Genomic DNA, 22,949 nt, shown 5'->3' on the forward strand with positions numbered 1-22,949 from the left:
CGAGTGAGATCCCAGTGGAATGAACGAGCCATCAAAGAAGGAGATACCTTTCTTTGAAGGGAGGAGAGAACTTCCACTTTGATTATAGCCTTGTCTAAATAAGGTTGGAGACTGTGAACTCAAGAGGCTTCCATAGCCTTGGCAGCTCATGGCAAGAGTCTCGGGTGATTACTGATGTCATAAATGAGAGTGTCAGTTGTTAAATCAACAACGGGAGTCACTGTATACTTGCTCCCCATGTAGGATCTCTGTCCTTAATGTGTTGTACTATGTGAATTAATGGTAAAACTACTACTCAAACAGTGCTTTCTACTTTGTGTATCTGTGTGGGTACAAACTGTTGAAATCTTTATTTAGTATATACCAAGTTGATCATCTGTATCTAAAGATAATTGAAAAAAAAAAAGATTGTAGATTTTTGTGTTTTGATTTTAAATCCTGCCACTTTACCAAACTCTTCTATGAGTTCCAATAGTCTCTTAGTGTAGTCTTTTGGATCCCCTATATTTAGAATCATGTCAATTGCAAATAGGGATACTTTGATTTCTTCCTTCCAAATTTATATTCCTTTGATTTATTTTTCTTGCCTAATGGCTCTGGCTAAAACTTCCAGGACTGTATTGAATAGCAGTGGTGAGAGTGGGCATCCTTGTCTGGTTCTGGATCTCAGTGGGAATGCTTCCAACTTTTCCCCATTCTTCGATACCCAATTTGCTTTGAGTTTTCATCATGAAAGGGTGTTGTATTTTATCAGTTGCTTTCTCTGCATCTATTGAGATAATCATATGGTTTTTGTTCTTCAGATTGTTAATGTGATGTATCACATTGATTGACTTGCAGATATTGAACCATCCCTGCATACCAGGGATAAATCCCACTTGGTCCTGTTGAATGACTTTTCTGATGTGTTGTTGGATTCAATTGGCTAGTATTTTGTTGAGGATTTTTATGTGTATTTTCTTCAGGGATATTGGTCTATAGTTCTCTTTCTCTGTTGTATCTTTTTCAGATTTAGGAGTTAAGATGATGCTGGCTTCACAGAAAGAGTTTGGGAGGATTCCCTTCCTTTCAGTTGTTTTGAATATCTTGAGAATTGGAGTCAGTTCTTCTTTAAACATCTGGTAGGGGGTCAGCACTGTGGCACAGCAGGAACACTCTGGCCTGATGCGCCAGCATCCCATATGGACGCTGGTTCTAGTCCTGGCTGCTCCACTTCCCATCCAGCTCTCTGCTGTGGTCTAGGAAAGTAGTAGAAGATGGCCCCAGCCTTTGGGCCCCTGAACCCTCGTGGGAGACCCGGAGGAAGCTCCTCGTTCCTGGCTTTGGATTGGCGCAGCTCTGGCCATTGCAGCCAACTGTGGAGTGAACTAACAGATGGAAGACTTCTCCCTCTCTTTGTGTAACTCTGACTTTTAAATAAATAAATAAATCTTTAAAAAAAATAAACATCTGGTAGAATTCAGCAGTGAAGCCATCCAGTCCAGCGCTTTTCTTTATTGGGAGAGTCTTTATTATTGATTTAATTTCTGTCTTTGTTATTGATCTGTTTAGATTTTCTATGTCTACATGGCCCCATTTAAGTAGGTTGTATGTGTCCAGGAATCTGTCCATTTCTTCTAAGTTTCGCAGTTTGTTGGCCTACAACTCTTTGTCATAATTTCTAATGATTCTTTTTATTTCTGGGTGTCTATTGTTACATATCATTTTTCATCTCTAATTTTATTATTTGGGTCTTCTCCCTCCTTTTTTTAGTTAGTTGGGAAAATAGTATGTCAATTTTATTTTTTCAAAAAAACAATTCCTCATTTTGCTGATCTTTTATATTTTTGGGAGGGTTTCAATTTTGTTCATTTCTTTAATTTTAATTATTTCAGGTTTGGTTTGCTGTTGTTTTCTGAGGTCCCTGAGATGCATTGATAGATCATTTATTTGATGCCTTTGTAATTTCTTGATGTAGGAAGGTGCCAATTGGTATGAACTTTCTCCTTAACACCATGTTTGCTTTATTCCATTAGTTTTTATATGTTGTATTGTCATCTTCATTTGTTTCTATAATTTTTTTTATTTTTCTCTTGAATTCTTCAATGAATGAAGTGTTGTATTCATTCAGGAGCATGTTGTTCAGTCTCCATGTGTTTGTCTATGTTCTAGAGATTCTTAAGTTATTGACTTCCAGCTTTGTTGCGTTGTTTTCAGAGAAGATGCATGTTATTATTTTGATTTTTTTTTAACTTGCTGAGACTTGCTTTATTGTCTAGCATGTGGTCAATCCTAGAGAAAGTTCCATGCACTGGTGAGAAGAATATGTATTCTGCAATTGAAGGATGGAAAGGTCTGTAGATATCTGTGAGGTCCATTTGGTCTATAGTATTGATAATTTCTGTTGTTTCCTTGCTGATTTTCTGTCTGGTTGATCTGTCTATTGCTGAAAGTAGAGTATTGAAGTCCCCCATTACTATTGTATTGGAGCCTATGTCTCCTTTTACGTCTATTATCATTTATTTTAAGTAGCCAGGTGCCCTATAATTAGTTGCATATATGTTTATAATAATTACATCTTTCAGCTGAATTGATCCCTTAATCATTACATAGTGCCTTTTTTTGTCTCTTTTAATAGTTTTTATGTTAAAGTCTATTTGGTCTGATATTAGGATGACTATACCAGCTCTTTTTTGGTTTCTGTTAGCATGGAATATCTTTCTCCATACTTTCACTTTCAGTCTGTGTGCATCTCTGTTAGTGAGATGTGTTCTTGGAGTCAGCAAATAGATAGGTTTTGTTTTTTAATCCATTTAGCCAGTCTGTCTTTTAACTGGATAGTTGAGGCCATTGATATTCAAGGTAAATATTGATAAGTAATGATTTGGCCCTGCCATTTTGCATAAATATTCCTATTTTTTTCCTTTGGATTTCCTTTGTAATTTGGGAGATTTTCTGCCTTCACCTTCTTTTGTAGTGATGACTATATTTCTATGTTTCTGTGTGCAACACATCCTTAAGCATCTTTTGTAAGATTAGACAGGTGGTGACAAATTCTTTCAATTTCTGTTTGTTATGGAAGATCTTTATTTCACCTTCATTCATAAAAGAGAGCTTTGTGTGGTACAGTATTCTGGGTTGACAGTTTTTTTCTCTTAAGACTTGGAATATTTCTCACCATTCTCTCCCAGCCTGTAGGATTTCTGATGAGACATCTGTTGTGAGTCTTAATTGGAGTTCCTCTGAAAGTGATCTGGTGTTTTTCTTGTGCATATGTTAGAATATTTTCTTTATGTGTTAGTATGGAGAGTCTGATTACAGTGTGTCACGGTGAAGATCCTTTCTGGTCTTATTTATTAGCAGTTCTACGTGCTTCCTGTACTTGGACATCCCTTTCTTTCTCCAAATCAGGCAAGATCTGTAATTATTTCACTAAAAATGCCTTCTAATCCATCGTCTCTTTCCATACCTTCAGAACATCCTAAGACCCATATATTGGGACATTTGATAGTATCTTATAAATTTCCATCACTGTTTTTTAGTTTTCTAATTTCTTCTTTCTCTTTCTTTCTCTCTCCCTCTCCTCCTCTCCTCCTCTCCTCTCCTCTCCTCCTCTCCTCTCCTCTCCTCTCCTCTCCTCTCCTCTCCTCTCCTCTCCTCTTCTCTTCTCTATTTTGGTCTGACTGTATAATTTCCAGTGATTTGTCTTCTAACTCAGATATTCTTTCTTCTGCTTCACTGAGTCTTTTGTTAAGGTTTTCTACCACATTTTTTATTTGATCTATTGAATTCTTCATTTCCAGCATTTCATTGTTGTTTCTATTTAACATCTCAATTTCATAGGAGAAATTTTCTTTCACATCGTGTATGGATTTCATTAGTTTGTGGATTTGCTTCTGTTTACTTCTAAGTCATCCTGCGATCAATTTTTTGAATTCCATTTTTGGCATTTCTTCAGTCTCTTCATCCTCACATTCTAGTACTGAAGTGTTATATTCTTTTGGGTGTGTCAGATTATTTTCCTTATTCTTGCTTCTTGAATTTCTGCATTTATTATTATGAATTTGTAGAGATATTTGTTGGTTTCTTGTTTTGTTTTCCTGTAATGGCTTTTATCTTTGGACTATGCCTCTGTGACCTAGTAGAGTGTCCACTTTTTCAGTGAATACACAGAGGTGTGTGCCGGGTGTGGCCAGGGAGCTCTGTTTAGTGCTGCAGGGTAAAGGGAGTGTCCAAGTTGACATCTAGGTTGGGTGTGGTAAATCTATTTTTTTTTAATCATAGTGGAGGTTTGTTCTGTTCTATTGGCATAGTCTTACACTCACCTCCTCTCCTCAAAGGAGACCAGTGCCTGAGTGCTAGCTCCAGTGGATAGAATATTTGTCCATACTGCCATAAGAACCACACAAAAAGGATCTGTGCAGTCCTTAGTGTAAGCCCAGATCCCATAGCAATGACCCTCACTGGGGATCAGGGAGCCCCGAGCTTGTGGAGCTGCCCACAGTGACAGCTCAAAGTCCTAGCCACACCCTGCACCCTCCCAAGTAGCCATAGTGTTTTCAAAGTCCCAGGACACAAGCCTCCCACAGTCATGAACACCCAACCCCCTGTCAGTTCTTCCAGACAGACTCAGGCATCTCCACTCAGCTGGTTGCTGAGTGCACAGACACAGGCTGGCACAGCTGTTATATATGTCCAAAATAGTGCCCACTCACTCTTGGCTTGTTACAGGATGCCTCTGCGGTGTCTTCAGGGAGAGAGGAACGTGCCCCCTTTTTATCTCCTCTAGATTGGCAGGTACGCTGTCCCCCTCAGGGCTCTGAGCTGGACTCACGCCAAGCTCTTCCTGAAGCTTTATTGCCAGTGGCTTGAGCTGCTGAAGTCTGGTCTCACCTCACTCCAAAGCTGGTGCTGAGGTTCTCGGCTGCTGGGGTTCTGAGTTGTGCACGTCTACACCCTCCACGTAGGTACACAGTGTCACTCTAATTTGTGTGAAGTTTCCTCTGCCATTTTCTCCCTCCTCTCCCCCTGAGACTGCACTCTCTCCACTTTTTTTAAACCATCTTCCCCTAGACTAGAACAGTAAGCTTCCTCCCTATTCTGCCATACTGGATCTCCTTGTTGCTACTCCCAATGGATCCATTACCACTGCCTCCCAGGGTGCACATTAGCAGGAATTTGGAATGGAGGGAAGTCAGGACTTGAACCACATAGTTTAATAGGGAATACAGGCATCCCAAATAGTGACTTTACTTCTGCACCAAGTGCCTGCCTTTGTATCACAATTTAGAAAATTATCTTGATAACTGCTAATATCATTTAACTGGCTTCCTTTGAATCCAGATGTAGTTCATCTTATCCTTTAAGTGACTCTGAGAGTCCATGCACTTGAACATGGCACCAAGGGAGTCCACAGCACAACAATGGTTCAGAACCTTTGTTCTGGACAACTGTGGGAACATAGGATAGGAGGAGGCAGGGCCATTTAATGACTGTGCAGAGCAGAACCACCTAGAAAACTCTGCCCAGTCATTTCACATATGAGACATATGCTGTTACATATGAGAACACTACACAGCTACATTTTTTAAGCCATTACACACTGGGGTATATTTTCCACAATGGTTTATTGTAAGAAATATATAGGTTTTATTACTAAATTTTAAATGAGACACCTGCAAATTTGATATCTATGTGATTCAGTAACAAGGATTAAGCAATTGTAGGAACTTCAGAATTAAGATTGAGTTAAGGTTTGCTCTATATCAGTAAAACATATCTATTTGTTAGCTGCTTTGAATTCCTTTTTTGCTATTAAAATCTATTTTTTGCTTTCACTATGACAATTCTTTGCATAGATTCTTTTCTCCTTTTTTAAGGATTTATTTTATTTATTTGAAAGGTAGAATGATAGAGAGAAGTAGAGACATAAACCAGGAGCCTGGAACTCCATCTGGGTCTCCTATGTGAATGCCAGGGACTTAAGTGCTTGGACCATTATCCACCGCTTTTTCAGGTGCATTAGTAGGGAGCTGTATCATAACTGGAGCAGAGAGGACTTGAACTCTGATATGGCATGCTGGCATCACAAACTGCACCTTAACATACTATACCCCAGATTGCCTTATATTCATCTTGCAATATTTTGTTCTGGACTTTGGTACAGACTTTGATTTTTTAAGATTTATGACCCTCTTTAATTCTGAAAAGTTCTATTATCTTTTCAAACACTAGGTTCCATCATACTATCTCGTCTCTTTTTTCTTTTTTTTTTTTTTTTAGAGGATGCAAATGAACAGCCACACCTGTGGGGTGTGGGTGTGTTTGCCAACTTGTTAGCTACCTGACCCCTATCTTTTAGGATTTTTCTGGAAGTTTCATTACACAGCTATGATTATAACCCCTGGTCATTAGCTCAAGTGCCCCTCCCCCCCCCCCCAACCAAAGAGTGGAGATGGCACTGGAAGATTCAAGCTTCTAATCAAGATTTGATGTTTCTGGCACCAAGTCCCCATCTTGAGGCCATCTAAGAGCCTGCTAAGAATTGCTTCAATAGAACAAAAGACATTCCTAACATTTATCACCCAGGACATTCTATAGATTTTAGTAGCTATGTGTCAGCACCAGGCACAAAGACCAATAACTGGAGAAGAAAAGGTTCTATCATGGAAGGCCAATTAATAAATGTAGAAGGGGACAGTGGATCTGGTGTTTAAGACACGGCCTGAGACACCTGTCTCCCGTATGAGAGTGCCTCTGTTTGACTCCGTGTCCTACCACCAATCCAGCTCCTTGCTAATGTACACACTGGAAGGCAGGTGGTACCTCCAGTAATGGGGTCCCTGGCATGCACTTGGGAGGTCTGGATTGAGTTGCCAGCTCCTGGCTTTAGCGTGGTTCAGCCCTGGCCATATCAGCCATTTAGGGAGTGGACCAGCAGATGGAAGCTCTATCTGTCTCTCTCTCTCTCTCCCTCTCTCAAATGAGTAAAATAAAGTAAAAGTATTTTAAAGATTTGTTTATTTATTTGAAAGCATAATTACAGAGAGGGAGGGAGAGAGAGGGAGAGAAATATCTTCCATCCACTGGTTTACTCTCCAAATGCTTGTAGTGGCTGGGGCTGGGCCAAACGGAAGCCAGAAGCTGGCAACTCAATCTTGGTCTCCCACATGGGTGGAAGGGGCTCAAGCACTTAGGCCATCTTCTGCTGCTTTCCCAAGCACATTAACAGGGAGCTGGATCAGAAGTGGAGCAGCTGGAATTCAAACCTGTGCTCATGTGGGATGCGCACAATGTAATGCAGACATGTAGTAATGCCAGCCCCAATAAATAAAATTTTTAAATTAAGAAAATTCACACTGGTTTCACTGATGTAAATAAAATAAATGCAGATGATATAGTACAAATAGAAAATAATTACTTGTCAAACACCACACTAATAATTGTTTCAGACAAGTATCATCAATGTTTGCTGAGAAATAGAATATTTACATAGTCTTAAAGTATCTCCACATAAGATCTTTTTTAATTACAAAGAGGAAAACTGCCGGTGCCATGGCTCACTTGGTTAATCCTCCACCTGCGGTGCGGCATCCCATGGGTGCCAGGTTCTAGTCCCGGCTGCTCCTCTTCCAGTCCAGCTCTCTGCTCTGGCCTGGGAAGACAGTGGAGGACGGCCCAAGTGCTTGGGCCCTGCACCTGCATGGGAGACCAGAGGAAGCCAGGAAGCACCTGGCTCCTGGCTTCGGATCGACGCAGGGCACTGGCTGTGGCGGCCATTTGGGGGGTGAACCAACGGAAGGAAGACCTTTCTCTCTGTCTTTCTCTCTCATTGCTTAACTCTATCTGTCAAAAAAAAAAAAAAAAAAAAAAAGAAAGAAAGAAAGAAAGAAAGAAAGAAAACTAGTAACTTCACAGTAGAGAAATGTAGTATGCATTATCTTAACCCAGTGAATAAAATTAGCATCATCAGTGAAATATCATCTTAACTTCCTAACATGATGCAATGAGAAGGAAAAAGAATCATTTATGTTGTATTTTTTGTCAAAAGTACATAAGCGGAATGTCGTCATGAGGAAAAACCAGGTGAACCCATGCTGAGGACATTCTATGAGGTAACTTCATAGTACTCTTCCAAAGAGTCAAACTCATGAAACATAAAGACAGGGAAATTCTCCGATTAATGAAGGATAAGGAAACACAACAGCTAGATGAAAACTTTGTCCTCAACTGAATCCTGGCATTAAAAAGTGACCTTGGAGGTGGACATTTGGCTTACTGGTTGTCTATTAAGATGGCCATGTACCACATCACAGTGCCTTGGTTCGGTACCTGGTTCCTGAGACTAGCTTCCTGCTAATGCAGATTATGGGAGGCAGCAGTGACAGCCCAAGAACTCGGGTTTCTGGTCCCAGTGTGAGACACTTGGATTGAGTTTCCAACTCCCAGCTTCAGCCCAGCCCCAGCCATTGCTGATATGTAGGGGAGTGAAGCAGTGGATGAGAATAAATAAATTAAAAATAAACAAAATAACTTAGTAAATGACGCTAGTGAGCAATGAGCAAAATTTAACATCTATTGATTATTTAGTGTGTGTCAGTATTAATTTCTAGATTTTGATCATTGCATTGGTTATGTAAAATTGGGGAAGCTATATGAAAGGTATGTAAAAACTCTTCCTGCTGCTCTCTGAAGTTTAAATTTATGTCAAAATAGAAATTCTTAAAAATACAATTAACTACTACTTATCTGATATATGAAAAAATAAAACAAAATTGAAAGACTGAGAATAAAATGACAAAAAAAGTTAAGAATGGAAAAATTAAGTAACAAAAAATTCTACACAAAAGATGATGGATATAGAAATGTTAATAGTCAAAAATTTAAGGCAAAAAAAAATGGACAGAGTTAAACATGAATGCTGCACTATGAGTAAGGAATATGAATTGGCTTATTCCTAGCAATATAACTTCAAGAATATAAGGAAAAACTGTCAAATATCCAATAACAATTAGAAACTACTTAATCAAACAAACCAATAATTCAAAAGGATGTGGAATGCTTGAGTAATACCACTTAACAAGCTTGATTCCTAATCCTATAGTTACATACAGGAATTTGAAACTTGCATTTTTTCAAGCATACCAGGAATATTTACGAGAAGAATCATGGAGCAGAGTTAAAGAAAATAGAAACAACAATAAGAGCAGGAAATAATGAAAGAGGAGAAAAAGAGATAAAAGTTAGAATTTGACTTAATTTTAATGGATTTTTAATATTAAAGCAATTTGCAGAATACTATGAATAATGAAACATTTGTGAAACACTTATTTTTAATTTTTAAAAAATTTTTAGACTTATTCATTTATTTTAAAGGTAGAGTTACAGAGAGAGAGGAAAAGAGAGAAAAAGAGATCTTCCATCTGTAGCTTACTCCCCAAATGGCCGCACGGCCAGGGCTGAGCCAGGCCAAAGCCAGGAGTCAAGAGCTTCATCTGGGTCTCCCAGATGAGTGCAAGGACCCAGGGATTTGGGCTATCTTCCACTGCTTTCCTAGGCACATTAGCAGGGAGATGAATGGGAAGTGGGGCAGTCAAGACATGAACTACAGCTGGCGCCATGGCTCAACAGGCTAATCCTCTGCCTTGTGGCGCCGGCACACCAGGTTCTAGTCCCGGTCAGGGCGCCAGATTCTATCCCGGTTGCCCCTCTTCCAGGCCAGCTCTCTGCTGTGGCCCGGGAGTGCAGTGGAGGATGGCCCAAGTCCTTGGGCCCTGCACCCCATGGGAGACCAGGAGAAGCACCTGGCTCCTGCTTTTGGATCAGCGCAGCGCACCGGCTGCGGCGGCCATTGGAGGGTGAACCAACGGCAAAGGAACACCTTTCTCTCTGTCTCTCTCTCTCTCACTGTCCACTCTGCCTGTCAAAAAAAAAAAAAAAAAAAAAAAAGACATGAACTGGTACCTGTATGGGATGTTGGCATCGCAGGCAGTGGCTTTACGCACTGCACTACAACTGGTCCCTATGTAATATTTTTAAAAATGCAGAATAATGATACATAGTTTCTGAGGTTGGTTTAGGGGATAAGATGCCTGTGACCCATATTGGAGTACCTGGGTTTGAAACTTGGCTCCAGCTCTTGATTCCAGCTTCCTGTTGGTGAAGCTCCTGAGAGATAGCAGGTCATGACTCAGATAGTTGCATCTCTGCCACATACGTGGGGACCTGGGTTGAGTTCCCAGTTCTCAGCTTCGGCCAATCCAAGACCCGGCCATCTCTGGGCATTTGGGTAGTGAACCAGCAGATGGGATCCCTCTCTCTCTGTGTGTGTCTTCGCCTCTCCAAAGGAAAAAAAAAATAGAGAAGCAGTAAATAAACATCATTTTAAAAATGCTATGTAGAGTCCTGTGGGGAGCAACTGGGAGCAACTCGGACTAGACTAAGTTATTGGAATTAAGACTTATTCTATGCATCTGCTCTCCCACAATATGGCGCTGGGAGAGGAGAAAACAGCTTCTACACAGCTGCCTCCAGTTCAACCAATAAACAGCAGGACCTGCTCCTGATTGGAGGAGAGCAGCGTACTCGGCGTTGTGGGTAGCAGAGTTGGGATTGGTGGAAGAGGACTATAAAGGAGGAGAGAGACAACATGCACCAGGAACATCTAAGGGGAACATCTATCTGAAGGAACACCTGTGCAGCCCCCGAGAGAGCCGGCCGGCGGTGTGCCGCTCCCCCGCGGAAGTGGGGAAAGTGGCAGGGGGAACCGCCCTTCCACGGAGGTGGAAGGGACGGTAGCCAACCCGGGAAGAACCAGCAGCAAACCTGGGGAGGGCCGAGCAGACAAAAGAACAGCGCAGGGTCCTGTGTTGTTCCTCCGCGAAGAGGGGGAGCGACAGAGTCCATGTACAAATGCATACATGGTAAAGAAAAATATATATAAAAACATGAGGAGAGAGTAGACACATCAACTTTAGAACAGTGGTACTTCTGGGAAAGAGGAAGGAAAACAAGGTGGGAAACCTTGAACTCTATGATGTTTTCTTCCTTAGGAAAAAGAGCCTAACATTAATATGTGTTAAACCTGCTTTATGTGTGCATGGTTGGTTGTTTTATTATTCTTGGTATTCCTCTATGCAGGCTCATTGTTTCCTTTTTAAATGGCTAGGAATGTTTGCTTCATGTGACTATATGTGCCTTCTGGGACCATAAAGCCACAGTTGATTATACAGTCACTTTAATATTGACATATGATTTTGGTTTATATGGAAATGCACTCTGTTTTAGGACTACCTCTTAAACTTAATTCATTACCAAATCAAAAGAGTGTATCTTCAGAGTCTGTATCCTTGGGAACCCTCCTGGTTACTAGGTAGGCCAATAACAGCCATAACATTCACATTCACTTGCCCGTGACTGTTACTAAGCTGCAAAGTGCCAAAGAGAGGTAAGGAAAGAACTCACGTGTTCTGGCAACCTTGACGTTTCAGTCTAATGTTCAGCCTACATATAAAACATCACATTAATCCCTTCAAAGAGTACAGAGAGATAGAGAATGTCGTCACTGCTCTCAAATAAGTTCCACTTTAGTTTATATACTTGGGTCATGGAACAACAGAGATGATTGGTAAATTATTGGTCAACATGATAGGAATTCAAAGACTTAAAAACATCTCTATGGATTAAGAAGGTTGATGAGATTTCAAGAGGAAAATGGGACTTGAGATGGGAAATCAAGGGTGAGATGCATTCAGATGTTGGGGCAAGGGGGAAAAAGCCAGCACCTAAGAAGAGGAGGTCTGGGCCCTGTAGCAGACAGGCTGGGGTTTGAATACCCCTTGCTTTGTCTACTTCAACTCACTCCAAATTGTTTCCCTTTAATTTTGAAGCACAGGAAACACAGTTTTATACATAGGTAATGTTCCTAAGAAAATGCAGGTATGATATAAAAAGAGCAATTTAGAGCTAAATTTCAATGCAATGGCAGGTAATTGTGGAAAAAAAATATAACAAGAGGTAAAGGTTTTCTCTTTTGGGGAAAGGGTATAAGTACCAATTAATTCTTTATGCTGAAAACTATTGTAAATATATGTGCTTTTCTACCTCTTTAATTGATAAAATTGTACTTGTTTATGCATTTAATTTATTTGAAAGGAGACACATTCAGACAGAGATTGTTTTCCTATGTATTGATTCACTCCTCAAATGCTCACAACAGCCATGGCTGGACCAGGCCAAAGCCGGGTACTCTATCAGGGTCTCCTACATGGGTGGCAGGGACCCAAGTGCTTGAAGCATGACCTGCTGTCTCTCAGAGTGTGCATGAACAGGAAGCTGCAGGGGCTGATGTTCTGGTGTAGCTCTTACAGCTTGCAGTGCCACCATCCCATACAGGCGCCAGGTCTTGTCCTGTCTGCTCTGCTTCCAACCTAGCTTCCTGCTAATGGCCTGAGAAAAGCAGCAGCTGATGACCCAAGTGCTTGGGCCCCTACCACCCACTTGGGAGAAGACCTGGATGGAGGTTCTGGCTCCTGGCTTTGGCCTGGCTCAACCCTGGATCTCTCTGTCTCTCTGTCTCTGTCTCTGTTTCTCTGTCTCTGTCTCTCTCTTTCTCTGTCTCTCTGTCTTTCTCTCTCCATAACTCTTTCAAATAAATAAATCTTAAAAGAAGAAGAGGAAGCTGGATTTGGAAGCAAAACTGAGACTCAAACCAGGCCCTGAAGGTAGCCACATGTGTCCCAAGTGTCTGCTCTGCCAGATGCCCACTCTGCTTCTGTGTTATTTGAGTGTCATGAGTTAGAGTTACCAGTTCGGACAACCCCTTTCTCTACATTAATCACGAGAGACCAACTGCCTATCCCTTCCACTGGTCCTTGTATGAATCAAACCTACCTTCTCCATCCCTGCGACATTCTCTAATTTTGTATCTCAGAGAAGAGGGAGTACGACATATCCAGAAAACATATTAAGAATTTTTTTCCTCTCCTGGAAGTCTCTGAGTTCCTTATGCTAATTGATCCACTTTTGCCCCAGGAACTGGCTTTACACTCTCAGAGTCACAATGAGTGAGACTCTGTGGAGTCATGAAAGATATTTGCTACACCTTCATTTTGGAGCATTCCAAATGTTAAAATGCCTTGAATCTGATATTCATGAAAGATATTTTTCATCCTTGGATAGTTACAAAATGTTCACATATCAAGAATGCACTTGAGTTACCCAGAGAGCAGGAGAGAGAGATCTTCCATCTATTGGTTCACTCCTCAGATGGCCACAATGTCCAAGGCTAGGCCAGGCCAAAGGCAGGAACCAGGAAATTCATCCATGTCTCCTGTGTGGGTGGCAGGGGCCCAAACACTTAGACCATCTTCCTTTGGTTTTAACAGTCCATTAGCAGGCAGCAGGATCAGAGATGGAGAAGCTGGATTTCAAACCAGCTCCCTTATGGGATGGTGACATCATAGGCCCCTGAAATTGTATTCTTTAAATACAATTTATTTACAGGGAGCATTTGGCCCAGAATTAAGATGATGGTTAAAACACCTGCATACCCCATTGGAGTGCCTGGGTTTGATTCCTGGCTGTGACCCCTAATTCCATCTTCCTAATAATGCAGACCCTGGAGGAAGCAGTGTTGGGTCAAGCACTTGGGTTCCTGCCACCCATGGGTAGACCTGGATTGCCTTTACATCTCCCAGTTCCAGCCCTGGCCTAGCCCTGATAATTGCTTGAAATTGACTTCAACATAATATTTTTATTATGAAAATATAATAATCTTATTATGAACATTTCTAACATCCACAAAACAGGCAGACAAGTATAATGAACTCTTGTACATACACCACCCAGATTTAAAAAGTAATCAGTATTTTGCCATACTGGTTTTATCTACTTTCATTTTCTTTCCTCTAGTTACTGAAGTATTTAAAACAAATCCAAGACCTCTTGAGACTTCATTCTACGTATTTACAACTTTACTGATTTTTAATTGAATTATTGATTGAGTAGTTAACAGAAAACAGGATATTACTGGAAGTATCTAGTGAGGTGCCAAGCACAGCAATTAATCTTTTCTCATTTAATCAAAAAGAGCAGCAGGGCTCTGGTAATATCAATTATGTTTGGAAATGGAAATTTTTAAAAATAAAAAGCAAGGATGTAATTTGAAGTCTTGCTGAAGCTTTTACTTCTGTTTTCCTTCCCCTTGACACATCCCCCTTAACAACTGGCTGCTTTTCAGCACTCCTGCCCCTCTGTGTGACCAGGATATGTGTTAATCACCCTTGTTAACTCAGCAAAGAACTGGCAGGGCCCCAGAACTTAGTTCCAAAAAAGTTTTCCTTTTTATAGCACTATCCTGGCCCTCATGGCTAGGAGAACCTTCTAGTCCTTTTTACATTTAGCACTACCACTTATGTTAACAGCATTGTAACTGTGCGTTGATCAGCACTTTGACATAAATTTTCTTAGTCTCAGATGAACACAGAAACTAGGATTTAAAATACCCACTGTTGATGGAGGTATAAATGATGGATATTCTCATATATTTCTGGTAGGAGTATGCATTACTTAATATATTTAGACAAAAACCAGCTGGACAATAAGACTTGAATACCATTTTCTCATATTTGGAAGTTTGTGTTAAACTTGGATTTTGGTATCTTCAGTTCTGCTAGCCTGATCACAGCTACAGTAAATGGGATCAAAAATTAGGAATGTGGAGATGACCCTCCCACCACCACAAGAGAGAAGGCTGACTTTGTTTATTCCATTCCAGCCTTCTCCCTTCTCTCCCAGAGAAGAGTCTTTTCCCCCAGCCTGCACTGATGGACTTTGGAGATGCAGAATTTGAGGGGTAGGGAGAAGAGAAACAGCTAAGTTGATCTGGAATAGTTCAAAACAAAACCAGTAGAGATGGGGTGGAGAGAAAGAGAAACCCCTTGAGGAAAGAGGAAGAGACAACACTCGAGTGAGGCTTGTAGATACTGGACTCCAGAGTGCTGTGGGTTTCCCGAGAAAGGACAAGGAGTGAAAAAGAGGCTGTGGGAAGTGTTACTGGAGCACATGAATGGAAATTCATTAATAATTTTGGAGGAAAGTCAAGACAATTATTAGAATTCCTTTCAAAAATATTTTGGCTATTTGAACCATACTTCCTTGAGAGGATTTCCTTTATCCACAAATAGCTTCTACTCCAGGATAGAAAGCATCTTTTTTCATGACAGAATAAGGTTGTCTCCAGTCAAAGTACTGTACCTCAAGTAATGTTTCTCAATGATTTTTATTATTTATAATTTTATGGTTTTAAATATTATTTATTTTCATTTTATTTAAAAGACACAGAGACAGAGAGAACTCTTCCATCTGTTGGTTCATTCCTCAAATGTCCACAATGGCCAGAGCTGGACCAAGCCAAAGCTGTAAGCCTACAGTTCAGTCTGGGTCTCCCACGTGGGTAGAAGAGAACCAAGTACATGAGCCATTATCTGCTACCTCCCAGAGGGCACATTAGCAGGGATCGGGAGCTGGAAGCAGATCCAGGACTTGAACCAGGCACTCTGAAATGGTTGTAGGCATCCCAAGTAGCATCTTAGCCACTGCATCAAATGCCTGCCCCAGTTTTCTGCTATTTAACCATTATGATGAATATATTTGTAGTTACGGCTTAAATCTTAAGTTTTTTTCACTATGGTAGATTCACAAAAGTGAAAGTCCAGTGTGAAAGTTAGAAATTATTTATGTTATCACTTTTTGGTAGTTTAAATGCTACATACTGCCACTAGAAATATGAGACTGTCTTTCTTTTTTTAATTTTTTTATTTTTATTTTTATTTTTTTACAGGCAGAGTGGACAGTGAGAGAGAGACAGAGTTTAGAAAGGTCTTCCTTTACCGTTGGTTCACCCTGCAATGGCTGCTGCAGCCGGTACGCTGCGGCCGGCACACCGCGCTGATCCAAAGCCAGGAGCCAGGTGCTTCTCCTGGTCTCCCATGCAGGTGCAGGGCCCAAGCACTTGGGCTATCCTCCACTGCACTCCTGCGCCACAGCAGAGAGCTGGCCTGGAAGAGGGGCAACCGGGACAGAATCCGGCGCCCCCACCAGGACTAGAAACTGGTGTGCCAGCGCCGCAGGTGGAGGATTAGCCTATTGAGCCACGGCGCCGGCCGAGACTGTCTTTCATATATACTTTAATCAGTATTGAATATTTTATTACTTAGGGGTTTTTTCTATGTGAGGTTGTTTTTATAATTTTTGATGTGCTTGCCAGATTGTACACTGGATGAACTTTCCAATTTTCAATAGAAACTAGTGACTATGAAATTACTTTACACTTAGTTATCCCTTAAGGAAATCTTTGATAGACCACCCCTCTGTTTTTCCCTCGGGTCACTGGTCAAGGAATCAGGTTTAAGCATTATTCCTGACAGCTTTCTTGGCTGCCTTGTAATAAAGTTCCTCTCCACCAGAGACCATGGTTTAAATATTTGGCCTTCTGAGTGTAAACAAACTCATCTTTTTCCTTCCTTCTTTCCTCCCCTCCCCCTTCCTTTCCTTCCCTTAATATTTTGGTAAAGCTCTTTTATATTTATTGTGAAATATATTGATATATGGCTGTCCCTGTTTTATTTACTTTAGTTTTTATTTATTAATGCCCACAACAGCCAGGGCTGGGCCAGGCCAAAGTCAAGAGCTCGGTTTGGGCTTCCTGCGTGGGTAACAGGAGCAGGAACCTAAGTCCTTGAGCCTTCACCTGCTGCTTCCCAGAGTGCACATCAGCAGGAAGGTGGAACTGGAAGCAGAGCCAGGACTCAAGCCAGGCACTCTGACACGGGATGTGAGCATCCCAAGAGGAGTCTTGACCAAGTCACTGACACAGGGACTCTCCCCATTTTGTGGTCTGTTTTCCCCCCGGCCCCCATGCCCCCTTGCCATGTCCCAAACTTAAAAAATTGTTATACTTCTCCCTTCTTTTCTACATGTTCTATCTTATGCTTTAACAATGGGTCTAATCACACACACACACACACACACACACACACACATATATATTTTTTAACTTGTGCTTTCCTAGGAGAGCTACTTAAAACACAACAGCCATGGCTGGCCTAATTCCAATCAGAATTTGCCTTTCCAACATTTTTTTTTTTTTTTTGACAGGCAGAGTGGACAGTGAGAGAGAGAGACAGAGAGAAAGGGCTTCCTTTGCCGTTGGTTCACCCTCCAATGGCCGCCGCGGCCAGCGCGCTGCGGCCGGCGCACCGCGCTGATCCGATGGCAGGAGCCAGGAGCCAGGTGCTTTTCCTGGTCTCCCATGGGGTGCAGGGCCCAAGGACCTGGGCCATCCTCCACTGCACTCCCTGGCCACAGCAGAGAGCTGGCCTGGAAGAGGGGCAACCGGGACAGAATCCGGTGCCCTAACCGGGACTAGAACCCGGTGTGCCGGCGCCGCAAGGCGGAGGATTAGCCTAGTGAGCCGCGGTGCCGGCTCCAACATTTCTGTATGACAGCACCCTCCTACCCTATCCATAAACACCTTCCTCGGGTCACTGACCAAGAAATCAGGTTTGAGAGCATTACTCTCAACTCCTTTCTTGGCTGCCTTGTAATCAAATTTCCACCAGAGACTGTGGCTTCAATATTTGGCCTTCTGATGCTCAAGTGCAAACAGACTCATCAAAAGAGAACAAGAACAAACTCTTCCCTGGTAATGATAATCTAGAGCACTTTTAGCAATGCAAGGAGAACTCATCGACTCACTAAGACTGCCTGTCCCTTTTCATGTATTTTATGTGTGCCTTGCAGCAACAGGAAAATAAGACCTGCTCTGTTGTGTGCAAAATGCCTTCACATATCTGACGATAGCTGTCCAAGTACCCTCCCCTCTACTGAAGAGCCACAGGGACGTTCACCTTCCCACGAGCAACAGCAGTCGGAGGGCTTCATTAATCTGCTCACCTTTCCCCTAGCAGAACTCTATCTTTCTCAGAACTGACAGTGGAATTCAGGTGGGGCTTTACAGCTCATTTGTAAAATAATCATCTATTGTGTTGGAAGTATCCCACTGGAATGGATTCACTGAACAATTACCTAATATTTCTCAGTTTTATTAAAAAATTATTCTCTCCTTGAAGAGAACAACATATTATCTCATGGTTTTCTTTCAGAGTGGTTGTGAAAATTAATAATATTCATAAAGCATATATAGCAGTGACTGGCATTGAGTAATATTTAATAAATATTAACTTAATGTTAGTGAGTAACATATTACTTTGGTTTCTTGGAGGTACAGGTGTCATCAATCTAGATTTTTTTGGTTATATGCCCTTTTAAAATTTTTATTTTAATGACATTATAAATTAATGAGAATCATTTAAAGGTTTGATTTGAACTGAATGTAGGAGAACTATTATTTTTCTTGATCAAGCTATTCCTTTTGTAGAACCTAAAGATTTATTTTAAATTATAGTAGTTAAATCATACATAATAGAAATAACATTTCTCTTTATTCTTATCTAGTATCTGTATGTGGGAAATATAGTTATGTTTCAAAAAGAAAGACTTTTTTTAATTGTAGCTCAGTTTAAGTTCTCAGAATTGTTATTAGTTCAGGTTCTTTTTTGCCAGATTCTTTTTTTGCCAGACTCATCTTTTTATTTGTTCTTGTCTTTTTTTTTTTTTTTTAATTAAACATTCTTTTTTTTTTTTTGAAAGGCAGAGTTACAGAGAGAGGGAGAAACAGCGAGAGATCTTCCATCTGCTGGTTCACAGCCAGAGTGGCCGCAACAGCCAGGACTGAGCCAGGCCAGAGTCAGGAACCAAGAACTTCTTCTGGGTCTCACATGTAGGTTGCAGGAGCCCAAGCCCCTTGGCCATCTTCCAGAGCTATTCCAGGCACATTAGCAGCGAGCTGGATCAGAAGTGGGGCAGCTAGGCGCCCATATGGGATGGCAGCATCAGTTGCAGCCTAGAACGCGCTGGGCAGGGTGCCTCTTTTTTTTTTTTTTTTTTTTTTATATATTTGTTTCACCACATTCATTTAGATGCAAGGAAACAAAAGATGAACAAGACGACCAACATAACTGTCTAATTGTTGATAAACTGAATTTTCACTTAGTAATACTTCTGGAAGTATTTTATCTTTATTTGAAGACATTTTATCTTGAACTTAGACACTTTATTCAAGTCAGCCAATGTGAAAATAGCTGTAACCATACTTGTAAAACTGAGGTTACAGTCATTGTAACACCAACGTTACTCTACTTTAGAATTGAAAAGGTATACCATCACACATGAGAATATAAACAAAATAATAATAAATTTACATTTTAAATAGAATATATTTTTTAAATTCAGCACAGGTTCAGTATGCATCTGTGTTTGAAGAATATTTCCATGCACATGTTTGAATATGTGACAGGTTGGAAATTGTGAGAAAGCATCATGAAACAAAGTTCCAGTGCAGGATTCAGGACTGCAATGCATCTGAAGTGAAAGAAGTTATCCACCAAGCAAGAAAGTTGAGGTAGTATCTGAATGAATGGAAGACAGACAACACAAAAGCCAAAGCACTTCCATCACTCCCATTTCCAAAAACTTTTATTAGTCACTTTATTTCACAATCTTCAGGGACTATGCATCAGCAATACAAATAGTTAATGAGTTACTTAAAGAAGTTAAACACTGGTGTAGAATTGCAAGCCTTGAGTCATATTCCACCTTCCAGCTCACTATCACGTTACTGGGAAATGAAGATCTCTTAGAAGTATTCATTGACTTTACAGTAATAAATTCATCAAGCCTGAAGTAAAACAGTGTTAAAAAGCCGACACAAGGTAGATGTTTTTCATACTTTTTAGTACTAATTGCATGTTGGCAATTTGGTGAGCAATAAAGTCAGTTATCAGCTCTGTTCAGTAAATCTGTAACCTTTTGGAAAAAAGGTCTCAATAACCTTGCATATTCAGCACTTTATACTCACCAGCAGCAGCGACTTACTTTCCTGATACGCTAGTTATCCAAAACTTAAGTTCAGTTTTTTAGTGATGAGAAATAGATGTATATGTATGTATGTGTATGTATATATACATATATATATATGACTTAATCATGAACTTATTAAATGCCTACGATGTGTCAGGTAGGGGAAACAAATCCAGCTAAGATGTAGTTTTTCTCTTGAAAGAACACACATTTAGGGGCCGGCCCTGTGGCGTAGCGGGTAAAGTTGCTGCCTGCAGTGCTGACATCTCATATGGGTGCCAGTTCAAGTCCCAGCTGCTCCATTTCCATTCCAGCTCTCTGCTATGGCCTAGGAAAGCAATGGAAGATGGCCCAAGTGCTTGGGCCCCTGCTCCGCCTTGGGAGACCCGGAGGAAGCTCCTGGCTCCTGGCTTCACATGCAGCCAACTGGGGAGTGAACCAGCGGATGGAAGATCTTTCTCTCTCTCTCTGCCTCTCCTTCTCTCTTTGTGTAACTCTGCTTTTCAAATAAATAAGTAAATATTTAAAAATAAAAAAGAACACACACATCTAGTTGGGAAAACAAACATCCAATTGTAATATGATGTGATATCAAGATGTATATTATTTATAGCTTTCCTAGAGGTGACATAGGTACTGGTATGGAACTGTAAGCAGGAGTTTTTGTTAGGCAGCAGCTGGAGGGACAGACTTCCGGTTGTCTATTATCTCTATTGCAAATTACCAAGCACAGTTCACAAGTGGTATTTCTAGCATGATAAACCTAAATGAAACAAATCATGTTTTAGTATGCTGTTTGTTATGCTGCTATTAATAGCAAATGATTCTAAATATTATGAATTATTTTCTTCTTAAGTATCTCATAAGTGGCATTAATTATTTCTAGAGTCGGGTCCTTAAAATCTTTAAGGACTCTTAAGTTTTTCAAAGTCTTATGGTCATAAAACCACATTAAATACTAGTTTAGTAAGTTTTTCCTCAACAGGGTAAAAACACAAAAGCTTAAAAAATGATTTCATTCTGTTTTATCAGATCCCCCCAACTTATCTCTTACTGACATCTGGAAAAAACCACAAGTTTCTGTTTATATTTAGTCATTCATAATTCAGCCTTTTTTGACCTACCTCCATGCACAAGTGCCCCTCCTCCGCCAGATCTTAGCCAGCCGTTGTCCGAAGGAGCTGAAACAGGAAGGAAATCATGATCTTTTCACTCCTACTTGTATCTCTTGGCCAAGGAGTAGGACAGGAACTTCTTCCTCACAAGAATAATGACATGTAGACTGTGGACTCTATTGTTTGATTATGGGAAGTCAGTGAACCCATTAAGATTTTTTTTATTACCTGTCATTATCAACCAAGGCTTTCAACGATATATGCCTTGTTTGTGGACTCAAACATTTCGCAATTCGTAGCATGTGCTTGCCTCTTTATAGCGTCACAACACTCTTCATTCAAGAAATATTTATTGATAACCTGTTCTGTGTTGGACACTGTGTTATGCAGGTAAAAGTGCAGCAGACACACACACACACACACACAGAGGATTTCATTTAGATACATCCCATGTTTTTAAGGTAAAAACACGGCCTAGGTAGTCCAAACAGAATATTTTCTGTTTATTGATGCAGAATCACTTTAAGTGATGTAAGTTGCTAGTAAATATTTCAAGGTCCTCATAGTTCAGGTTGACTTAAAGTGACCAATACTATGAACAATAGTAAACACACACATAATTGAATAGGTAATTTGTGCTATGTGTTAAATCATTTACAAATTTTATTTAATCTATATAATAATCTAACAAGGTAATTGGTAGTATTATCCCCATTTTACAATGAAAATAACTGAGTATGAGTGTTCATTAAACTAGCTTGGCTTTCTGTACCTGCTAAGTAAGCCTTGAACTTCAATTCAAAAGCCAGCTGAGTCAGTCTAATTGGCTGATGGGAACAATGGTGTGTACCTATAGTTAATGTTACTCTCATTGTACATTACAAGTTAGTTAAGAGGGTAGATTTCTTCTTATATATTTTACCATAATATAAGTAAAGATATGTTGTATGTTAGAATAGTATATAGCCATTGAAATTATGCTTCTCATGAATTTTAATGACATGAAGAAATGCATATGTTGTGATGTTAATTGAAAAAACAATCATTATGCAAAACTTTTTATATGACATAAACTATCTAAGATATATGAGAGGGAATGGTGCTGTTATGGCAGCGGGTTAAAGCCCTGGTTTGTAGTTCCAGCAATCCCATATGGGCGCCAGTTCTAGTCCTGGCTGTTGTGACCATTTGGGGGTGAACTAGTGAATTAGTGAATGGAAGACCTCTCTGTCTCTCCCTTTCTCTGTAACTGTGCCTTTCAAATAAATAAGAAGAAGTTCCTGGCTCCTGGCTTTGGATCAGCACAGCCATTGTGGCCCTCTGGGGAGTGAACCAGCAAATGGAAGACCTCTCTCTCTGTCTCTGTCTCTGCATCTCTGTAACTCTGCCTTTCAAATTCATAAATAAATCTAAAAAAAAAAAAAAAGAGAGAAAGAGAGATATGAGAGCAGTTCAAAAAATTTGGGAAAAAGTGGAATTAAAAAATATGTTTATGGAACTGGCATTTGACACAGTACCTAATAAGCTGCACAGGATGCCTGCATCGCATAGTGGAGTGTCTGAGTTCCAGCCCTCATTCTTCTGATTCCAGCTTCCTCCTACCATGAGTCCTGGGAAGCAGCAGATGATGGATCCCTGCCACTCCCATGGATTGAATTCCTGATTCCTGGCTTTGGCTGGCCTAACCTGGCTCTTATGGGCATTTAGGAAGTGAACTAGTAGACAGAAAATAGCTCTCTGTCTAGCTTTGTCTTTCTATATTTCCAATAAACAAAATTAAATAACCAAAAGTTTTTAAAAGGATGAATTTATTGTGGTGCAAAAAAATTTATGAAATCCATGTGTAATTTTTTAATAATATACAATTCCACGAAC

General features: G+C 40.4%; 1 long non-coding RNA gene across 4 annotated transcripts in view; it reads right to left on the minus strand.

The window, feature by feature from the left end:
- The window catches only part of LOC138843884 (uncharacterized), a 58,215-nt gene that overhangs the window by 25,521 nt on the left and 9,745 nt on the right, over window positions 1-22,949 (minus strand). The window contains exons 2-3 of one of the 4 annotated variants that reach the window (XR_011379027.1): window positions 21,084-21,140; window positions 10,092-10,315 (exon numbers count right to left, since the gene is read on the minus strand). This is a non-coding gene — a long non-coding RNA (uncharacterized lncRNA). Of the gene's footprint in view, window positions 1-10,091; window positions 10,318-20,585; window positions 20,723-21,083; window positions 21,141-22,949 lie in introns of those variants that run through there. The other 3 variants (XR_011379030.1, XR_011379028.1, XR_011379029.1) reach the window with 3 other exon arrangements.

Source organism: Oryctolagus cuniculus, chromosome 9 (assembly GCF_964237555.1).
Source record: "Oryctolagus cuniculus chromosome 9, mOryCun1.1, whole genome shotgun sequence".
NCBI classification, from domain to species: domain Eukaryota; kingdom Metazoa; phylum Chordata; class Mammalia; order Lagomorpha; family Leporidae; genus Oryctolagus; species Oryctolagus cuniculus.